This window comes from Tamandua tetradactyla, chromosome X (genome assembly GCF_023851605.1).
Source record: "Tamandua tetradactyla isolate mTamTet1 chromosome X, mTamTet1.pri, whole genome shotgun sequence".
Taxonomy (NCBI): domain Eukaryota; kingdom Metazoa; phylum Chordata; class Mammalia; order Pilosa; family Myrmecophagidae; genus Tamandua; species Tamandua tetradactyla.
In genome coordinates this window covers 4,205,941-4,226,026 of record NC_135353.1, presented here as the reverse complement: position 1 = coordinate 4,226,026, position 20,086 = coordinate 4,205,941, and the positions used below count along the sequence as shown (strand labels likewise).

At 37.6% G+C, this 20,086-nt stretch overlaps 1 protein-coding gene across 1 annotated transcript in view; it reads left to right on the top strand.

The window, feature by feature from the left end:
- Positions 1-20,086, top strand: part of GABRA3 (gamma-aminobutyric acid type A receptor subunit alpha3) — a 249,801-nt gene that overhangs the window by 119,021 nt on the left and 110,694 nt on the right. The gene's annotated exons all lie outside the window — the stretch shown is intronic.

Here is a 20,086-nt window from a genome sequence, read left to right as displayed (position 1 = left end):
TGTGTTTCTACCAACAGTCTCTTCAGCAATTTAGGTCTTTGCTATTCATCTCCTTACAAATCTTCCAGTATCTTTCCCTTATCCGTATAAAAAGCTTTCCCAACATGTTTGGTATTTGCAAACAGCAGCACCTCTACTTCTGGTACCAAAATCTGATTTGGTTTGCCAATGCTGCCAGAATGCAATATACCAGAAATGATGAACTTTTATAATGGGGGTTTATTAAGTTACAAGTTACAATTCCAAGGCCAGAAAAATGTCCAAAATAAGTCATCAAAAAGTGGATACTTCACTCAAGAAACGTCAGTCCTGTCTAGGGTATCTCTGTCATGACAAGGCACGTGGCAAAGTTTGTTGTCCCTTTGCTCCCAGATTTCATTGCTTTCAGCTCCTGGTTCAAGTGGCCACTTCTCTGACCTTCCTGTCTTCAAGCATTTCCAGGCATCTGTGTCTAGGTGTCTGCTCTCTGCTTTGGCTCTGCAAGCATATCTCTCTCTCCGTGAACTCTTTTAAGGACTCCAATAAACTAATTAAGACCCACCTTGAATGGGCAGGGTCACACCTCCATGGAACTAATCTAATCAAAAGGCCCTACCCTAAATAATGGTTCTGCCCCTACAAAATTGGATTAGAATTAAAAAAACAGCTTTTCTTGGGTACATAACAGTTTAAACCAGCAGAACTGCTATTTAATTTCCAAATATTTGGAGATTCTATTTCTATTATTTTCTGGTCACTAACCATAGTTTATATGATTTCAATTCTATTACATTTGCTAAAATTTATTTTATGACCCACAATCTAGTCTATCTTGATGAATGTTCCATTCATACTTGAAAAGATTGGATAGGCTTCTGTTGTTCGGAGGAGTGTGCAATAAATATTAGGTCACATTGGTTAATAATATTGTTCGGGTCTTCCATATCTTTACTGATTTTCTCTCTACATTTTTTATCACTTATTGAGAAAGGAATGTTTCAATCTCAAAAGTAATTTTCTATTAGTCTATTTCTCCTTTGAGTTATGACAGTTTATGGTCATGTATTTTGAAGCTCTGTTATTAAATCCATAAACATTTAGTATTGTAATGTTTACTTGTGATTCGACACTTTAATCTTTATGTAAATTCTCTCTTTATCCTTGGTAATCTTCCTTGTTCCATATTATAATTTGTTTGATATTAATTTTGCCATTTCATTGTTTTGCTCTCACCATATTTATTTCTTTACCCTTAAAGGGGTTCTTGTACACAGAATATAGTTGGTTCTTTCTTTTCTGGTCTAACAATCTCTGGCTTTGGTGTGTTTAGATCAATTATTTAATAAATTAATAGATATGGTTATGTTCAGATTCATCATTTTATTATTTATTTTCTGTTTTTTTCCCTATATCTTTATGTCATCTATTTTCCTTCTTTTTTTGGAATGTTTGAATACTTTTACTTTTTATTTCAATTTGTCTTTTGACTAAATATCTTTATAATATGAGATAAATTGTTTAATATAGGAATTGCAATATTAATAGCTAAACTTTGGAATCTTCTTAGTGTTAAGATTGTTCCACTTTCAGAAGTATATAGTAGCTTTACAACCATATAGGTCTGTTTAACACCTAAATGACCATTATTTTGTAATTGCCTTATCAAATATATCAACATTAACTGCAAACCACAGTAGACAATGTTTTAAGTCTTGATTCAAGCAGTCATATCTATTTAAAAGAGCTTACAAATAAAACATGTATTTTATATTTACCCAGAATTTACCATTTCTGTTGCACTTTTCTCCCCTATGAGGATCTAATTTTCCCTCTGGCACTATTTCCCTTGAGCCTGAAGAGCATTACTTAGCATTCCTTATAGAATGAGTCTGCTGGTAACAGAGTCTGTTAGTTTTACTTCATCTGAGAATGTCATTATTTTGACTTTACACCTGAAGAATCCTTTTATGAGGTACAGAATTTTCGTGTTTTGTTGTTTCTTTAAGCATAGTAGAGATGATATTGTACTATCTTACTTATGGTCTCCATAAATTTTTTGCCTCCATAATTTTTTATGAAAAACTACAATAATTCAAATCATTGTCCTCCTTCATAGAATGTGCCATTTTCCAATAGCTGGTTTAAATATTTTTCTTTATATGTGATATTTAGCAAATTGATTATGATAGGCATGTTTTTTTCAGTTTGTGGTCTGCTGAGCTTCCTGATTCCATAAATTTATTCTTCTTTCTATCTTGGAAAGTCTCCAACATTATTTCTTTTATTTTTTTGAAATTTTTTTTTTTGTGTGAAATATAAGGTTTTATACAATAAAGCAATAAATTTCAAAGCACATGATAATGAGTAGTTATAGAAAAGACTTCAGAGTTTGGTATGGGTTATAGTTCCACAATGTCAGGTTTTTCATTCTAGCTGCTCTAAGACACTGGAGACTAAAAATATATAAATATAATGATTCAACAATCATATTTATTTGTTAAATCCTATCTCCTCTGTTATAACTCCTACTTCTCCTTCGAGTCTTCTCCCAATTTTTAGGAGTATTTAGGCTATGCCTATTCTAACTTTTTCACATTGGGAAGGGGTGTCCATAATATGGGATAGGGAGATGGAACTAGTTGATGTTCTGGAGAGGCTGGTCCCTCTGGGTTTCAGCACTTATCTGGTTGAGAAGCCCTGTGGAGGTTGTAGGTTTCTGGAAGGTAATCATAGTGCATGGAACCTTTGTAGAATCTCAGATAGATCCCTAGTTGTTCTTTAGGGTTAACAGGAGTGTTTTTGGTTGGGGTTTGGCAAACCATGGTAATTAGCACTATCTAGCTGAGGCTCATGTAAGAGTAGCCTCCAGAATAGCCTCTCTACTCTATTTGAATTTTCTTAGCCATAGATAACTTATTTTGCAACATTTCTTTTCCCATTTTGGTCAGGAAGGAATTGTCAATTCCATAGTGCCAGGGCAAGACTCATCCCTGGGAGTCATCTCCCATGCCACCAGGGAGACTTTCACCCCTGGATGCCATGTCCCAAATAGGGGAAGGGCAATTACTTTCCTGCAGAGTTGGGCTTAGAGAGAGAGAGGCCACATCTGAGCAACAAAAGAGGTTTTCTGAATGTAACTCTTAGACATAAATATAGGTAGGCTTAGCTTTTCCACTACATAAATAAGCTTCATAAGAACAAACTTCAAGATCAAGGTCTTGGCCTTGACGTGGGAGTCCCTAATATTTCTGCTAGTATTAAGGGTTTCCCTGGTGGTAAAGTTTAATAGTTTCATATTTTTTATCCAGTCCTTCAAGGGACTTTGCCAATACTTTAAAATTATCTGTCCAACATACTGTGGGATGTATTTGGGCATTACATTAAGCTATACGGAATTACAGGCCCTCATTCTTATTCTGGTCCCCATGTGTTGGGGTTGTTTAAATGAGCTACCCGGACAGCTTGTGTTAGATTATGTGCTACAGTATATTTATGTTTCAGACAAAATAAACCTCTCTTCCTCTGTTCTCATATACGAGGTGAAGTTCTAAAATACAGAATATGTCATTGTTAGCCTTGTATTCTGATTTTACCTTAGTCCCAAACAGATTAGCTTCATTCTTATCTCTAATTGAAGCCTGATATTTTTTGATTTCTTTAGGAGTGTTATATATGGCAATGCTGACTTTCAGACCTGAAGAACTTCAACTCTGAGTCTTATGTGTCACACAGTTCACCAAAGTTCTAGGGAGATACAAGGTTATACATATATAGCAAGCATCTCAATATCTAGAAATAACATTTACAGTTCTGGATTAAATGTGACTGATATAAGAGTTTACAATCTAGGCCACAATTTTCTTATAAGTATTTTCTAAAAAACACCATAAAATATTTGCTCCAAAGAGAAAAATAACTGATAAACATGCCCTCACCAAATAGAAAGTAAAAATCTCCACTTAAGTCTTATTCTCCCCCACCCCTGTTATTTCACCCTGGTATACTATATGATTTTACTTTTACTGCCTTGGTAACGGTAAACTCAGAGTCTTACAATATAGAATATAGGTGACCTAGAGATATAAAGAATCTAGAGATGGGTGAACCATTAGCCAATGAGGTTGAACTTAAAAGTAAGGGAATGGATAGAAGTGAAGGCAGTTCATTAATGGGTTTATACGTAATATTGCCATGTTGAAGGTGAACATGATTGAAAGGAGTTGTATAGAGCCACGTATACCACTTATTAACACTACAAATATAAATAAATTCTTGCATGAAGTACTTCAAATGTATGAATCTTGTACAAACAGTCAAAAATAGAAGGATATGGGGGGAAACTGCTTTGCACACTATGGTCTATGTGTAACAAAGAAGACAATTGTTCATATAGTATCTATCCCTTTGAGTGGCTGATTTCATTCAGTAGTATGTCCTCAAGGTTCATCCATGCTGTCATATGCTTCAGAACCTCATTTTATCTTACCGCTGCACAATATTCCATTGTATATACATATCACATTTTGTTTATCCACTCATCTATTGATGGACACTTGGATTGTTTCCATATTTCTGCAATTGTGAATAATTCTGCTATGAACATAGTGTACAAATGTCTGTTTGTGTCACTGCTTTCAGCTCTTCTGTTTATATACTGAGTGGTGGTATTGCAGGTTGCAGGACAACTTGATATTTAGTTTTCTAAGGAACTACCAAATTGTCTTCCACAGAAGCTGTAACATTGTATCTTCCCACCAGCACTGAATAAGTGTTGCGATTTCTCCACATCCTCTCCGACATTTGTAGTTTCTGGTTTGTTTAATAGAAGCCATTCTTATAGGTGTGAAGTGATATCTTATTGTCGTCTTGATCTGCATTTCCCTGAGGCTAATGAAAATGAGCATTTCTTCATATGCTTTTAGCCATCTGTATTAGCTCTTAGAAAAATGTCTATTCATAGCTTTAGCCCATTTTATAAGTGGGTTGTTTGTTCATTTGTTATTGAGTTTTATTATTTCTTTATGTGTACAGTATATCAAACATTTATCCAATATGTGATTTCCAAATATTTTCTCCCGTTGAGTTATCTGCCTCTTCACCTTTTTGACAATGTCCTTTGAGGAATAGAAGCATTTGATTTTGAGAAGTTCCCATTTATCTATGTTTTATTTCCTAGTTTGTCCTTTGGGTGTAAAGTTCAAGAAGCTACCTCCTTTTAGTAGGACTTGAAGATGTTTCTCTATATTTTCTTCTAGGAGTTTTATGCTATTGGCTCTTATATTTAGGCCTTTGATCCCACTTTGAGTTAATTTTTGTATAAAGAGTAAGGTAAAATTCTTCTCTCATTCTTTTGACTATTGATATCCAGTTCTCCCTTTTCCATCTATTGTAAAGAGTATTCTGTCTCACGTCATTGGATTTGGGCACCTTGTTGAAGATACATTGACCATAGATTTAGTGGTTTATCTCCACACTCTCAATTCAATTTCATTGGTCAATACTTCTATCTTTGGGCCAGTACCATACTATTTTGACCACTGAGGCTTTATAATAAGCTTTAAGATCAGGAAGTGTTATTACTCCCTCTTTATTCTTCTTTTTAAGGATATTTTTTTTAGCCATTCGAGGTCTTTTTATCTTCCAAATGAATTTGGTAACTAGCTTTTCCCAGTCTTCGTAGTAGATGATTGTAACATTGATTGGTATTCCATTGAATCTGTAGATCAATTTGGGTAAAACTGATATCTTAACTACATTTAACCTTCCTATCCAACAGAAGGAATATCTTTCCACCTATTTAGATCTTCTTTGATTTCTTTTAGCGATATTATGTAGTTTTCTGTGTATGGGGCCTTAACATCCCTGGTTAAACTTATTCTTAGATACTTGATTATTTTAGTTGCTGTCTAGAATGAAATTTTTTCCTTAATTGTCTCCTCAGTTAGGTCATTGCTTGTGTATAGAAACATTACTGATGTTTTCACATTAACCTTTTATCCCACCACTTTGTTTATTAACTCAAGAAGCTTTGGCATAGATTCTTCAGGATTTTCCCAGTATAGGATCATGCCATCTGCAAATTATGAAAGTTTTACTTCTCCCTTTCTGATTTGGATGCATGTGATTTCTTTTTCCTTCCTGATTGCTCCAGCTAAAATTTATAGTACAATATTGAATAATAGTGGTGACAGAGGGCATCCTTGTCTTGCTTCCAATTTTAGGCAGAAGGCTTTCAGTCTCTCACCATTGGGTATGATACTGGCTATGGCTTTTTCATATATGCCCTTTATCATATTAAGGAAGTTTCCTTTGATTTCTACATTTTGAAGTGTTTTTATCATAAAAGGATGTTGAATTTTGTCAAATACTCTTTCAGCATTAATTTATTTTGATTTGTTAATGTGCCATGTTACATTAATTGATTTTCTTGTGTGTTGAACCATCCTTGCATTTCTGGTATAAACCCCATTTGGTCGTGGTGTATAATTCTTTTAATGTCATTGGATTCAATTTGCTAGTATTTTGTTGAGAGTTTTTATATCTATATTCATTAGGGAAATTGTTCTTTAGTATTCCTTTCTTGTGGCATGTTTACCCAGTTTTGGTGTTAGAGTGATGTTAGCATCATAAAATGAGTTAGGCAGTATTCATTTTTCCTCGGTTTTTGGAAGGTTTTGAGCAGGATTGTTGTAAGTTGTTTTTGGAATGTTTGATAAAATTGTCCATGAAGCCATCTGGCCCTGGCCCTTTCTTTGTGGAAAGATTTTTGAGGACTGATTGAATCTCTTTATTGAATTCTCCACTTGCAGAAGTTGAGTTTTCCCCTGTTCTCTCCATTCCCCCAAGGGGGCTTTGTAAAAACTTTTTTATTCACTGTTAAAATTTGAGTATTATATGTTTAAATAGTATTTTTCTGCATTAATAGCTTTCTCCTCTCTTTCTGGAACTCCAATACCGGGTGTGTTAGACCTTATTATATTGTCCAGCAAGGTCCTGAAGCTCCACTGATTTTTTCAGTCATTTTGCTTTCTGTTCTTCACATTTGATCATTTCTATCATTCTCTCTTCAAGTTCACTGGATTTTTTTTTTTGGTGATCTCCATGCTCATATTAAACCATCCAATTAGTTTTTATCTTTATAGTTGCTTTTTTCATTCCCACAATTTCCATTTGGTTATTTTCTATTTTCTCTATTGAGAACTTCCATCTTTCCAAACATTTTAAGTGTGCTTTCATTTGCTTCATCAAGCACAGTTATAATAGCTAGTTTTTGTACTTCCAATATATGGGTTATTATGCTGTGCATTTTTGATTGATTTTCTTTTTTCCTTGGAAATTGAGAACATTTTCATGTTTCTTTCCTAGTCAAGTAAAGCTGGATTGTTTCCTGGACACTTTGAATATTATGTTATGTAGAGTGTGGGCCCGGTTATAATGCTCTGGAAAAATGTTGGTGCGTTTTTTCTTGCTTGTTTTAATAGACAATGAACTCAGTTATGTTCAGTCCACAAGTACTGCTTTGCTTTCTGTAGGTACCATACCCATCTCATTCAGTTCTCAAAACTTTTCTATACTATATTGCCTCACTCATGTACTGCTCAGGGGTTAGTCTAAGACTTGAAACAGTTTAAATCTTACTTGAATGGGTGGGAGCCATATCTCTATGGAAATAATCTAATTAATGTCCCACCCACAATTGGGTGGAGATTGGGTCACTGGACCAAAGCAGTTCCATAAAACCTACATGGCATACTCCATCAAATTTCAAAGGCTGAGAATCACTTATAGAATAATGTTTTATCTTCAGGGCTTGAAATAGCAGCAGTCCAACCCTTTCCAAGGGCTTATGCAATGGCCCTGTTCTTTCCAAACACTGACTGAAAGTTGAACCATTGGGGAGCATAGGAGAGACCAACTTGTTCTTGTCTCCACTATCCTCAAACATCTGGGTGGCACCTGGGTTATTTGCCAACTCCAGGGCACATGCTCAACCATCTCAGAACAGTAGAATGGTGGACAGGCTCTACCTACCCCCCAGGGAATGTGCTTCACCCTCTCCAAGTACTGAGGCAGCTATAATTTTCTGCCTGCCCTCTGCCTCTAGGACAAACTCACCCTCTCTACATTCATGGGTGTATGAGCTCTCCTGACCTTAGATTTCTGGGATCAAGACATTAGCTTTAACTGTCCTGCCTCTGAAGTCATTTTTCTTTCAACTTGTCCCTTTTCTGTCCCTTTTGGTCCATACTGGCAGTGGTTTTGTTTATACAGGCCCTGCAAAACTGTTGTCAGTTTTCCATGCAGTATACAGGGATTGCAACAACCAGACAATAGAACTTTTCATAAGTGCTTTCTGGATAACTTCATCTCCAATACTGGCTTGTTCTGACATGGTTGAATGGTTCTATGTTTGGTTAAATCCTTACATGGGGTGTTAGCATCTGGTGTCTCATTTTCTGGAAGCCCAGAATTTTCCAGACCATCAAATTCTGGTTTATTGTACCAAAGAGTTCAGTTCTCAACTTCTTTTCCCTGTCACATTTTACTATAAGTTGCAAGGAGAAGCCAGGCTGCCATTTCCATATTTAGTTTGGAAATTTCCTCAGCTAGATATCCAAGCTCATCACTCTCAAATTCTGCCTTCCATCTAACACCAGGACTCAATTTTTGCCAAACTCTCTGCCACTTTGAAGCAAGAGTCACCTTTCTTCCAGTTTGCAATGGGACTGTCATTATTTCTGTCTAAAGAGTCATCAAAGTTATCGCTTGAGTTCACATTTCTACCAACACTATTCAAAGCAATTCAGGCCTTTTCTATAAAGCTCCTCACAATTCTTCCAGAACCTTCCCCTTATCCATTTATAGCTGTTTCCGCACTTTTGCTATCTGCAAATTGCAGAACCCCACTTCTCTGGTACCAAAATTTGTTTTAGTTTGCTAAAGCTGCTGGAAACAATATGCCAGAAGTGGATTGGCTTTTATAAAGGGCACTTGTTAAGTTACAAGTTTGCAGTTTTAAGTCCATGGAAATGTCCAAACTAAACTTTCCAGAGAAAGATACCTTGATTATGAAGAAGGGCCCATGGTGTTCTGGGTTTCTCTGTCACATGGGAAACAACACAGAAATGTCTGCTGGCTTCTGGTTTCAAATGATTCTCTCAAGTCCTGTGGGTCCTTCTGGCATCCCTTGGGGCATCTTCCTTTTATATCTTCGAATGTCTGTGTCTATGTGTCTGCTTTCTGTGTTGGCTCTGACTTCTCTCTCTCTCTCTCTCCCTCCTCTTCTAAGGACTCCAGTAAACTAACCTACCTCAAATTGGCAAGGTCAGTCTCCATGGAAATAATCTAAACAAAAGTTCACACCCACAATAATTCTGTGCCCACAAGATTGGATTTAAGGAACATGGTTTCTCTGGAGTGCACAACAGTTTCAAACCAGCACAGTTAATTGAGACAATGTAGTATTGTCAGAGATAGATATATGGATCAGTGGAACAGAACAAAACATCCAGAATTAGATCTATATAAGCACAGGCAACTGACTTTCTTGCTATTTAGTTATACAGCCATTATCAAAGACCAGGGCTGCTGGATTACAGTTCAACAACTTCCAGTCTTTCCTTCTGGCTATTCTAAAATACCAGACACTAAAAAGAAGTATCTATATAGTGAGTCAGTATTCACAGTTATTTCTTAAATTCTAATTTTTCAGATAAACCTCCTGCCTCATATTTCATTATTCTCTCAATCTGCATGGATATCTGAACAATGAACACTTTAACTTCTTCATGCCGGAAAGGGATGTTGACCTTATGGAGTGGAAGAATGAAACTGCTTGATGCTCTTGGAGAGACTAGTACCTCTGTATTCCAAGACTTATCTAGCCTAGGATTAATCTGAAGGCCTTAGGTTTCTGAAAAAAATAAACTTACTAAGAAAAAATTCATACATACTTAGATAGATCCCTCTGCACTCCCTAAGGTTTTCAGGAATACTGTTGGTTGGAACTTGGTATACTGTGGTAGTTTGCAATATCTGGCTAAAGCTTGCATAAGAATAACCTCCAGAATGACATCTCAACTCTATTTGAAATCTCTTAGCCACTGAAACTTCATTTCATTCCATGTCTTTTTCCCCTTCTGGTCAAGAAGGCATTCTCAAGCCCATGATGACAGGGCCAGGCTCATTCCTGGCAATCATGTCCCATATTTCCAGGGAGATTTACACTCCAGGGAATTGTATCCCATGTAGGGGGAGCGTAGTGAGTTTATTTGTAGAGTTGGCTTAAAGAAAGCGGCCACATCAAGCAACAAAAGAGGCTTTCTGGGGCGACTCTTAGGCATAATTACAAACAGGCCTAGCTTCACCATTGCAGAAATAAAGTTTCATAAGAGCAAGCCTCAAGGCTGAGGGCTTATCTTATTAAATTAAGAGCCCATAATGCTTCAGAGAATATCAGGAATTCTACAGTTGGGGAAATTTAATAGTTCTATCAATTTTATTGATTTTATTGAAGAACCAACTTCTGGTTTTGTTGATTCCTTCTACTCTTTTCATGTTCTCAATTTCATTTATTTCTACTCTAATCTTTGTCCGTTCTTTATGTTTGCTTTGGAGTTAGCTTGCTGTTCTTTCTCTAGTTCTTCCAGGTGAGCAGTTTAAGTCCTTGATTTTTTACTGCCACTTCCTTATTATTACAGGCATTTAGGGCAATAAACTTCCCTTTCTATACTGCCTTTGCTGCACCCCATAAGTTTTGATATGTTGTGTTTTCATTTTCATTTGTCTCAAGATAGTTCTCAAATTCTTTTGTAATTTCTTCCTTGACCCACTGGTTGTTTAAAAGCATGTTGTTTACCCTCTCTGCTTTTGTGAATTGTCCAGCCTTATGCCTGTTATTGATTTCCAACTTCATTCCATTATGATATGAGAAAGTGCTTTGTAGAATTTCAATCCTTTAAACTTTATTAAGACCTGCATTTTGACCCATATATGGTCTATTCTGGAGAGTGATCCATGAGCACTAGAGAAAAATTTATATACAATTAGTTATAATATTCTGTAAATGTCTGTTAAGTCTTATTCATTTAAAATATTATTCAAAATCTCTGTTTCCTTATTGATCCTCTGTCTAGTTGTTCTATCCATTGGTGAGAGTGGGGTATTGAAGTCTCTAACTATTATTGTAGAAATATCTAAATCTCCCTTCAGTGTGTCAGTGTTTATCTCACGTAATTTGGGGCTCTCTGGCTCAGTACATAGATATTTGTGACTATTATGACTTCTTGAAGGATTGTCCCTTTTATTAATACATGCCTTTCTTTGTCTCTTTTATTTTTATTTTACATTTGAAGTCTAATTTATGTGATATTAGAATAGCTACCTACACTCTCTTCTGGTTCTTGTTTGCATGAAGTATCTTTTTCCATCCTTTCACTTTTGACCTGTTTTTGTCTTTCAAACTTATGTGAGTCTATTGTAGATAGAATATAGATGGACCCTGTTTTTTATTATCCATTCTGCCAATCTATGCCTTTTGATTGTGTAGTTTAATCCATTGACATTTAATGATATTACTGGAAGGCAGTACTTTCTTCAAACACATTTTTCTTTTGGATTTTATATACCATAGCTTATTTTTCTGTTTTTACCTTTTTAGCTACCTTTACTGCTATTCTTAATTTTTACACTCTTTTCTAGACCTCTCTTTCCTGTCTTTTTCCATATGCCTGTAATTCCCCCTTATATTTCTTGTAGAGTAGATCTCTTGTTCACAAACTCTCTCAGTATCTATGTGTAAATATTTTAAACTCTCCCTCATTTTTGAAGGGAAGTTTTACTCAACATAGAATTATTGGTTGGGAGTTTTTCCCTTTCAGTATCTTAAATATATCATATCATTACCTTCTCCACTCCATCGTTTCTGCTGAGAGACCACACTTAGTCTTGTCAAACTTCACTTATAGCACATGGATTGCTTTTCTCTTGCAGCTTTCAGAATTCTCTCTTTGTCTTTGACATTTGACAATCTGCTTACTAATTGTCTTGGAGCAGATCTATTTGGATCTATTATGTTTGCAGTATGCTGTTCTTCTCAGATCTGTAATTTCATGTTTTTCATAAGAGATGGAAAATATTCATTTATTATTTCTGTATTATTCTTTCTGTCCCTTTCCCTTCTGGGATACCCATAACATGTTTATTTGTGTTCTTCATGTTGTCATGCATTTCCCTGAGATCCTGCTCATATTTTTTCTGTTCATTTCCCTGTCTCTTCTTTTGTGTGTAGGATTTCAGATATCCTGTCTTCTAGTTCACTAATTCTTTCTTCTGCCTTTTCAAATCTGCTGTTGTATATCTCCATTGTGTTTTTTTTCCTTCCAGTGTGCCTTTCATTCCCATAAATTCTGGCATTTTTTTAAGCTTTCAAATTCCTCTTGTGGACACCCTATGTCTTCTATATATCCTTCATCTTTTTTGCTATATTTTTCTTAAACTCCTTGGCTTGATTTAGAAGATTTGTTTGACTATCCACAATTAGTTGTTCCAACTCCTGTATCTCAGTTGAGGTTTTAGTTTGTATGTTTGACTGGGCCATATCGTCATGCTTTCTAGTATGACTCATGATATTTTGCTGGTTCCTAGCCATCTGATTTTCTTGATTAGTTTATTCTGGAGGTCATTTTCTCTCTTTTTCCTAGGGTTTTCTTGTTGGTTGGTTTTGTTCTCTATCTGGTTTGTCTCTCACATGCTAGTTGTCAGATTTGCTCTAACCCCAAAACCATGCACCCATGACAACCTGTCCCTGGGATGGGCATAGGCACTGGGCAACACACACCTACTCGTTGTGTAGGTAAATCCATTCTGGTGGTTCCAGTGATATTCTATTTCTCACAAGCCAGCAAGACCTGGATTTGTTTTAGGGCACTGCTTTAGCAGTTGAGTCATCTGTATTTCTCAGTTAAAACAAGGTCAGGTTCCCATGCAGGAGTGTAGACCAGCTCCTGGGGTCCTGAGGTAGGGTCTGGAGAGGCTCTGAAAAGCCCTTCAATTCCGTTGCATTTTCTGTTCTGTCCCACAGATGGCACTGTTCTGTGATTTAGCTGTCCTCAGAAGCAGTTTTCTCCTGGAGCTGAGTGGAGCTGAAACTGACTGGGTTTCTCGCTGGGTGGGGCTGAAAGTACAGGGTTTCTTTGCTTTCACTTTGCTGGCCAAATTCTGGCTTAATATGGGCCTGTGTCTCCCATATCACTTGGGGTAGAGGACTTGCCTAGCTGTCCCAGTATTCAGCGACCCCACCCCCACTGCCACTGCTCAGGCAAGGACCAGGCCACCTGCTGCTGTTTCCTTCAGGGTAAGGGAGGGACTTTCAGATCCAGGGCTGGAAACACATTCTTGTCCATGTTTTTTCAGACTTTTTTTTTTTTTTTTGGCTTACTGACCTGGGCCTTGAAATGTCCTCCCCTGTTCCCCCAGTCTCCAAATGTGGGGGTCTTTCTCACCATGACAGATTTTATAGTCTATGTTCCCAGTGGGAGAGATCCAGGCCGCTGTTTCTGTGCCCTTCCTGCACTGTGTGAGACCAAGTGAGGGGGATGAGAGAGGACTGGCCAGTTCAGGATGGAAGTTTCCTACCTGATATTTTTCTTTCTTCAATTCAGAATTTGTAGGGTCCTTCTCTTATCTATATTTTCCTTCAGAGTTCTGAACAATTCAGAATTGTCCTTTTTTTGTTGAATCTTGGGAGAGAGGTTTTCAGTAGCTGGTTATGTTGACTTTTAGTCTCTTCTATTCCACTCTCTATTTTCAGACAGAGATCTCTGACTTCAACATTGCTTACCCCTTTTTCTTATTTCTGCCATGATATTTTGATCTTTTATTTGAAAAACCTACATATTTTTCATTATATATTTTATCTATCGTTGTTTTTCATTTGGAGCAGAGGGTTTATGTTGAAATGCAAAATTACCTGTGTGAAGTTATCTGGTAGTCCCAAACACTTCTTAAGGATGATAGTGCATCTGCATGTTGCAGCCTTTGTTGATCTATTATGACCTTGGGAACCATAATATTTTGAATATTGGATTCATAACAACATTAACTCCTTTTTTTTTTTAATAGATAAAGATACTAAGTTATAGTTAACTTGAGGTAGGACCAGTGTTAATCCAGGTCTTCAGATTCCTATACCAGTGGTATTTGCACTCATTAATTTTATGTATAAGCTAAGACTCAGTATGTAACAAAGGCTCTATTGTTTACCCCTTGCCTTCAGCTTTGCTGGCTCAAAGAAGTAACTCTAGAGTGGAAATGAAACTGTATAGTGAACCTTTAAATGATTTCTTGGTCATTATTTGGGTACTGCTTCTACTTTCCTCTCTAGCTTTGTTATAATGCTGCCCCAAGGAGATCCTACCAGCTCTTTGGAGTAGACTGTATTTATAGTGAAGGGCCATGAACCATTAACAGGATGTTGTCTGATGATTTTATTTCTTCCACATCTATTACTGACATTTCTTTCTATATGGGTGGCTAATTCTACACATCTGCCTTTCTTCTTTGGAGCTACAAGCCCAAATATTGTCTCTTGTCCCAAATGAACATCAGCTTCACAAGGAAGAGGTATCAGTAGGATGCTCTGAGAGCAAAGATGTTTGAGGAAGGCATGAAAGTGCTTCTATATACTTGTATTAATGTCCCAGGGAGGATTAAGCAAATTAGCCCTTCTTTAGAAAAGTGTAAATACTTTTTGCATTATTTTCTTCCCATGGACATCATTTATTGTATGATCATCATGATATTCTAGATACCATCATTTATTCTGTGTACTTCTTTACTACATTAGTGCTTAGTTCTTCTTTCTGTTCTTGGGTATTTCTAATCAGTTCTAATTTTAAGCTTCTGATATACTCTAGCTTGGAAATCAAGGATTCATGGAACATTTGATATGAAAAGGACCTTGGTGATATTCAAACTGAAATCCTTCATATTTGGTTAAGGAAACTGAGGCTGAGGAAGTTAAAATCTCTTATTCAAAGTCAGGGAGCTTTTCAGTAACTCTGCTAGAAATCAGGATCAGTGGTTTTTCCCTGAAATCAGGGTCAGTGGTTTTTCCACTACATTCTGGGGAAGTATTTATTACGTAAGAAATAATACCTGTAGGAGAAAGAGAAATGGAAAAGTTGTAGGAGGGAAAAATCAAGAATGAGTGAAAGGCAAATGGAACCATTGGAATTGACACTCGATGTATGTGTTGGTTTTTATGTAATGTAAGTGTTAAATGACAGATTGAAGAATGAAATAATGAGGAGGAAGCAAAATGCTGAGGGTGATAGTACAGAATCAATGTGTTCATGGGAGTGATCTAAATGAATGAAGTGGAGTAATCTAAAACTGGTGTCTACTATACACTAGCAATATGTGTCTTGTGACATAAAGATTATTTTATGGGCCTTATAATAAGGCTGAAATACCTAAGGGTTTTGGGAAACTGGTTATGAACTTTGTTCCATACTACCTTTGTGAAGGTCTTGGTCAGGATTCTAGCAATAGTGAAGTTAATGAGGACTAACCATGGTTCTTTAAGTTGGTGATGATTATGGTCTCAAATCTTGTGGTATTTCTTGCTAGTGTTATGATATAAGCATATGTTTGTGTGCATTTCCCCACTTAAAGGCCTCAACAGGAAGACAGCTGATTCTTAGAGCATTGCTGTCAATTCCAGGTACTAAACAGTAGAGGGAATAGCATAAACAGACACCTCTAGCCTATCAAATATAAAAATTTACTAAAAGCCTGAAATTTGGGATGTGTATCAGTTGCAGAGCTTAGATTAGAGCTCAGGACCACTGATACAGTCTCTTTTAATTTCTGCTTCCATAAACTACCTTTCTGTGGTGCCTCTGGAGAGCTTATCTGTGATTCATGCTACTGGGGGCAAGGTCAGTGAGTACTTACAGTATCTCAGTCCCCAAAGATTGTCAGAGACAAAAGGGAAAGCCATTAATGTGAGAACAGAACACTCCAACTCTAAGATTATTGAGGACCTGTCCTTAAGTCATTGTAACCCCTAAACCCATGTAGCTAGGATAGCCAAACAGCTGGTCACATGGGACCTCCTTTCCAGCAGCTCAGCCCCTCAAAATGAAGAGTGAGCAATGATGAGCACCTATTCTCCAAATTTCCCAGTGACCTGGAGCAAGAAAACAGGAAAGTTATGGCTTTGTTCTTGTGGCCAAACCCTAAATCGCCCAAGTCTCACTCTTCTTTGGAAGACTGCCATTGGGAGGGGTTGAAGTGTCCATCATGGTCCATAATGAGTTAAAGAGGTGTAGTTAGCTTTTGTTTATATCATTCATCTGAAAAATCAGAGTTGAGCAAGAGGAAAGTGATTGGGGTTCAGTGAATGTGCTCAACCATGCCAAAATAGGGGAGACAGTCCAAAGAATTCGGGATATTTAGTTTGGAAAAGAATGAGAAGAGAAGACCTAGGGACACAATTGTTGCTTTCTTTTTATTTCTGAAGGGCTTTAAATCTCAAAAGAAACAGGAAGTAGACTTTTTTTGTGTGGGGCCAAATGGTAGTGCTAAGTCCACCGTATGGACAGGTCCATGTGTTTGCTGGCATTTGGTGTCTAAAGTTGGGGAACCTACAGATACTAGTTTCTCCTCAATGAAGAAAACTCAAAGTACTTTGAGGAAGTATTTGAAATTAAACTAGAAAAGGTAGTTTGTTTCAAGAAATGTACTGAACATAAACAAAGTGATCATTTGCTGATTGGCTTAGCTTTACTCTTTCAGATCAATGTTAAGCAGAAATGAAATAGGGCCTGGTCAATGAGACCACCAAATGGAAGCCCCACTGAAGGTTACGATGGTGCATGCTTGTGTATTTGTGCACATAATGTACATATGTGGGACGCGCTCTGGGACCCTTCAAGTACTTCTGATATTGCAATAAAGTTGCAAAAGGAAAAGATCACTTTATTCACCTGTTGTTTTGGAAGATAACTTTGGAAGGAAATTGAATCCCCAAAGCAAATGGAGAAAGAGCCAAGGAGCCTCTGTAAGCATTTAAGCAAACAAAAATATATGTTATCTCCCATTAATTCAGTCTCACATTTATATCAATTGAGAAGGCTGTGAAAAGAGGCTAGACTCTGTAGAGTATAGCCATAACCAGTTTTAGTCTAATTCCATGGCCTTTTCATTAAGTTAAATGAAATAGCAAACTTCTAATTGTCCTTCACACAGAGGGTCTGGCGTGGCAGGTGGATAGTCTCTTTTATGTCTGGAACCCAGGACCTTAGACTTCCATGTGAAGTTTGTCCTCCTAGTCTTATGGGTTTCTCATGTTGTCTAGTCGCTAGAATAATATGAAGAAGTAACAGATAACATCTTTTGAACACTGGATCTATTCTAAGCATTAGTTTACAGATCATGTCCTTAAATCCTCAGAGCAGTTCTGAGGTACGTGCTATTGTTATCCCAATTCTCCAGATGGAGAAACAGGCCTAGAGGAGTTAAGTGACAAGAGACACACTGAGAGTTTGTAGTGGAGCCCAAATTCAAACCCAGTTAGTCTTCTGCAAGGAACTTCTATATGTACTGTCAGATATCCTGCTCCAAGACAGCTGGGTTTTCTAACCATGTGGTAGGATTAGCCTCTGGGGCTTGGTGGTCCCTGCGTGGAACACTAGAGGGATGTCAAATATCCTTGTGCTTGCTTTGCTTTGGGATAGATTGTCAGAGGCCTAAGTATAGTGCCATAAATTCAGGGTTTTTCCTAGCTCATGCTGTCAGGATAGAAGTAAAAATCTTTGTCTCCACAGCCCACTGCCTGAGAGATTTCTGCCTCCTCTGGTTAAAAGAACACTGCCTCTCATTTATCTCAACATTTTTCTCTCTTGCTGTCTCTTGATTTCATTCTCTTACTCCCTCTTGCTCTTGCTATCTCTTGGTTTTGCTGTTTCTTACTTTCTTACTCTCTATCTGGTTAATTTTCTTTCCCCTTATTGCTCCCTTTTTGCCTGTATTCATTGACTTACATCTTTGCATTCATCTTCTCTTTCCTCTCTTTCATCCTTCTCTAATTATGTTTCTCTTCTTGCTTTATTCTTAACTTCTTTTTTTTCCTTCCCATTCATTTCATATCACTTCCCCATGTCTCTTAGTAGCCAAATGGGATAAAAAGAAAAGAAGAAGGGATTGATGTCCAACTTACCAGACCAACTACTAGATAAAACTGCAGCCCTTTCCCTGCTGCAAACCCAGAGGCAGTTGTGAAGGTTTGCTGAGCCCTAAATCATTGGGAAGGCAGAGTCTCCCCACAGTTTCCTTCTTAGCAATCAACAGGTACCTTTAAGTGAAAGGTGAAGGTTTATGGAGAAGAGTGGCATCAGATTTTTGTAAATCCTTCTGGGCCTGCCTTCTGCAGGCAGTAGAGAAACTCACCTCTTTGCTACCATTGCCTTTGATGAGACACTTCTTGCTTGGTCCTTTAGTCCAAGTTTCTATTTAACAGAGAGAAGATTCAGAGTGTGACTTGCCTCTCATTGTATGGGGAGCAAAAGAGCAGCCAAAAGGAGAATGGTCTTGTATAAGGCTTTTAGCAAGCCAGGGGAATGGATTCAGAACCCAAGCCTTTCAATCCCAGCTCAAGGCTCTTTATTATAGCCATTTCCTTTTCTACCCATGTGGCTTCCCACTCCCCTTAGAATGGAAACAACCTTCTGCCACTTGATGGTACCACCAGTGGGACCAGGACTTAGGCTAGCCTGGGAAACAGAAGGAAGAGGGCATGTTGATAGGAGACCTTCCTTTGTCGCTTCACGGTTGGGATTGCCATGGACCATCCTAATCCATCCTACCCATGCCCGTCAGTTTTGTAGCTCTTCCCCACAGTCTTGCTTTCACTTTTTTCTATAGGCTGCATCCTCAGTTGGATATCTGCATGGCTGTCTTACAATTACAATTATATTGGTTTAGAAAACTGTTCTGTTTACTGTACGTCCTGCCTTGAATATTGGATTTAAATGTAATTGAAGTCTCTTTCAGTAATTGATTTTCTTTATTTTATGTACTTGGAGATAGGGCCATTGGAAATCATTATACCACACAGTAGGTATATTGGCATTTCCTTCTTCAGCCAATGACCCTTGTATCTGAAGGGTCAGGTCTTTAGAAAGAATGTTCTCTGTTCTTAAGTGCTGTCTCTTCTCCTTCCTCCACGGAAATGGCTCTTAGGGAAGTCTGTGCTCTAGATGAGAGCCCAGCTATGTAAAACACAGCTCTATTTTCAGAGGCATATTATTTGCTGATTAAGCTGGGAAGTAAATTGTGTCTTTTGATGGATTGATTATAGTGTTGATTATTATTAAATGATGCTCATGTTCTCTTCTGAAAATGGAATGTTTGTGATGAATTCAATGGCCTTGAGTATATTGAGCACATCAGTGCCTCAGTGTGGGTACAATATATTAAGCTTAAGAAATGGTTCTTGGAAGTTGGAAGTCAACAAAGTTAAAGATATATCTGGACTAGAACCCAAGTCTGGGTGACCAGTGAATATGCTACAAATGGAGTAGATGTGTTTCCAATCTCTCTGTGAGAAAAAATAAATAGTGCCATGGACTGCATTCACTGGCCCCATATGCACACATCAAATTTTGGGCTTTATTGGTGTTAGTTGTGCTACTGGTGTGTTCTACTGAGGTCAGTTATGCTGGGCTTGGGTGGGACTTGTTTGAATTCAATATAATGATGTGACGTGCTAAGCTGGAATGGCCTGCAATTTGCTAGGCTGGAGTAGGCTTCCCTGGCTTGTGCTCAGTTTGAGGTGTGCTGGAGTAAGTGGGCTAGTCTGGGTTGCAATGGGGTAAACTGGGAGAAGCAGGAGAAAGAGAAACTCAGTAATGAGATAACTTCACTTCTCTAGATATCATTTTGAAACTTGGTAAATAAGTGATGAAATTCATCCATCCATACCAAAATTCTTCAGTGTGCAGTACCTGAGTGACAGTTCCTCTCACAACCAGAACTAGCCACATGGCCCCAGCCTACTTTAAGGGGACAGGGGAGTGCAATTGTCCTGTGTGTCCAGACATGG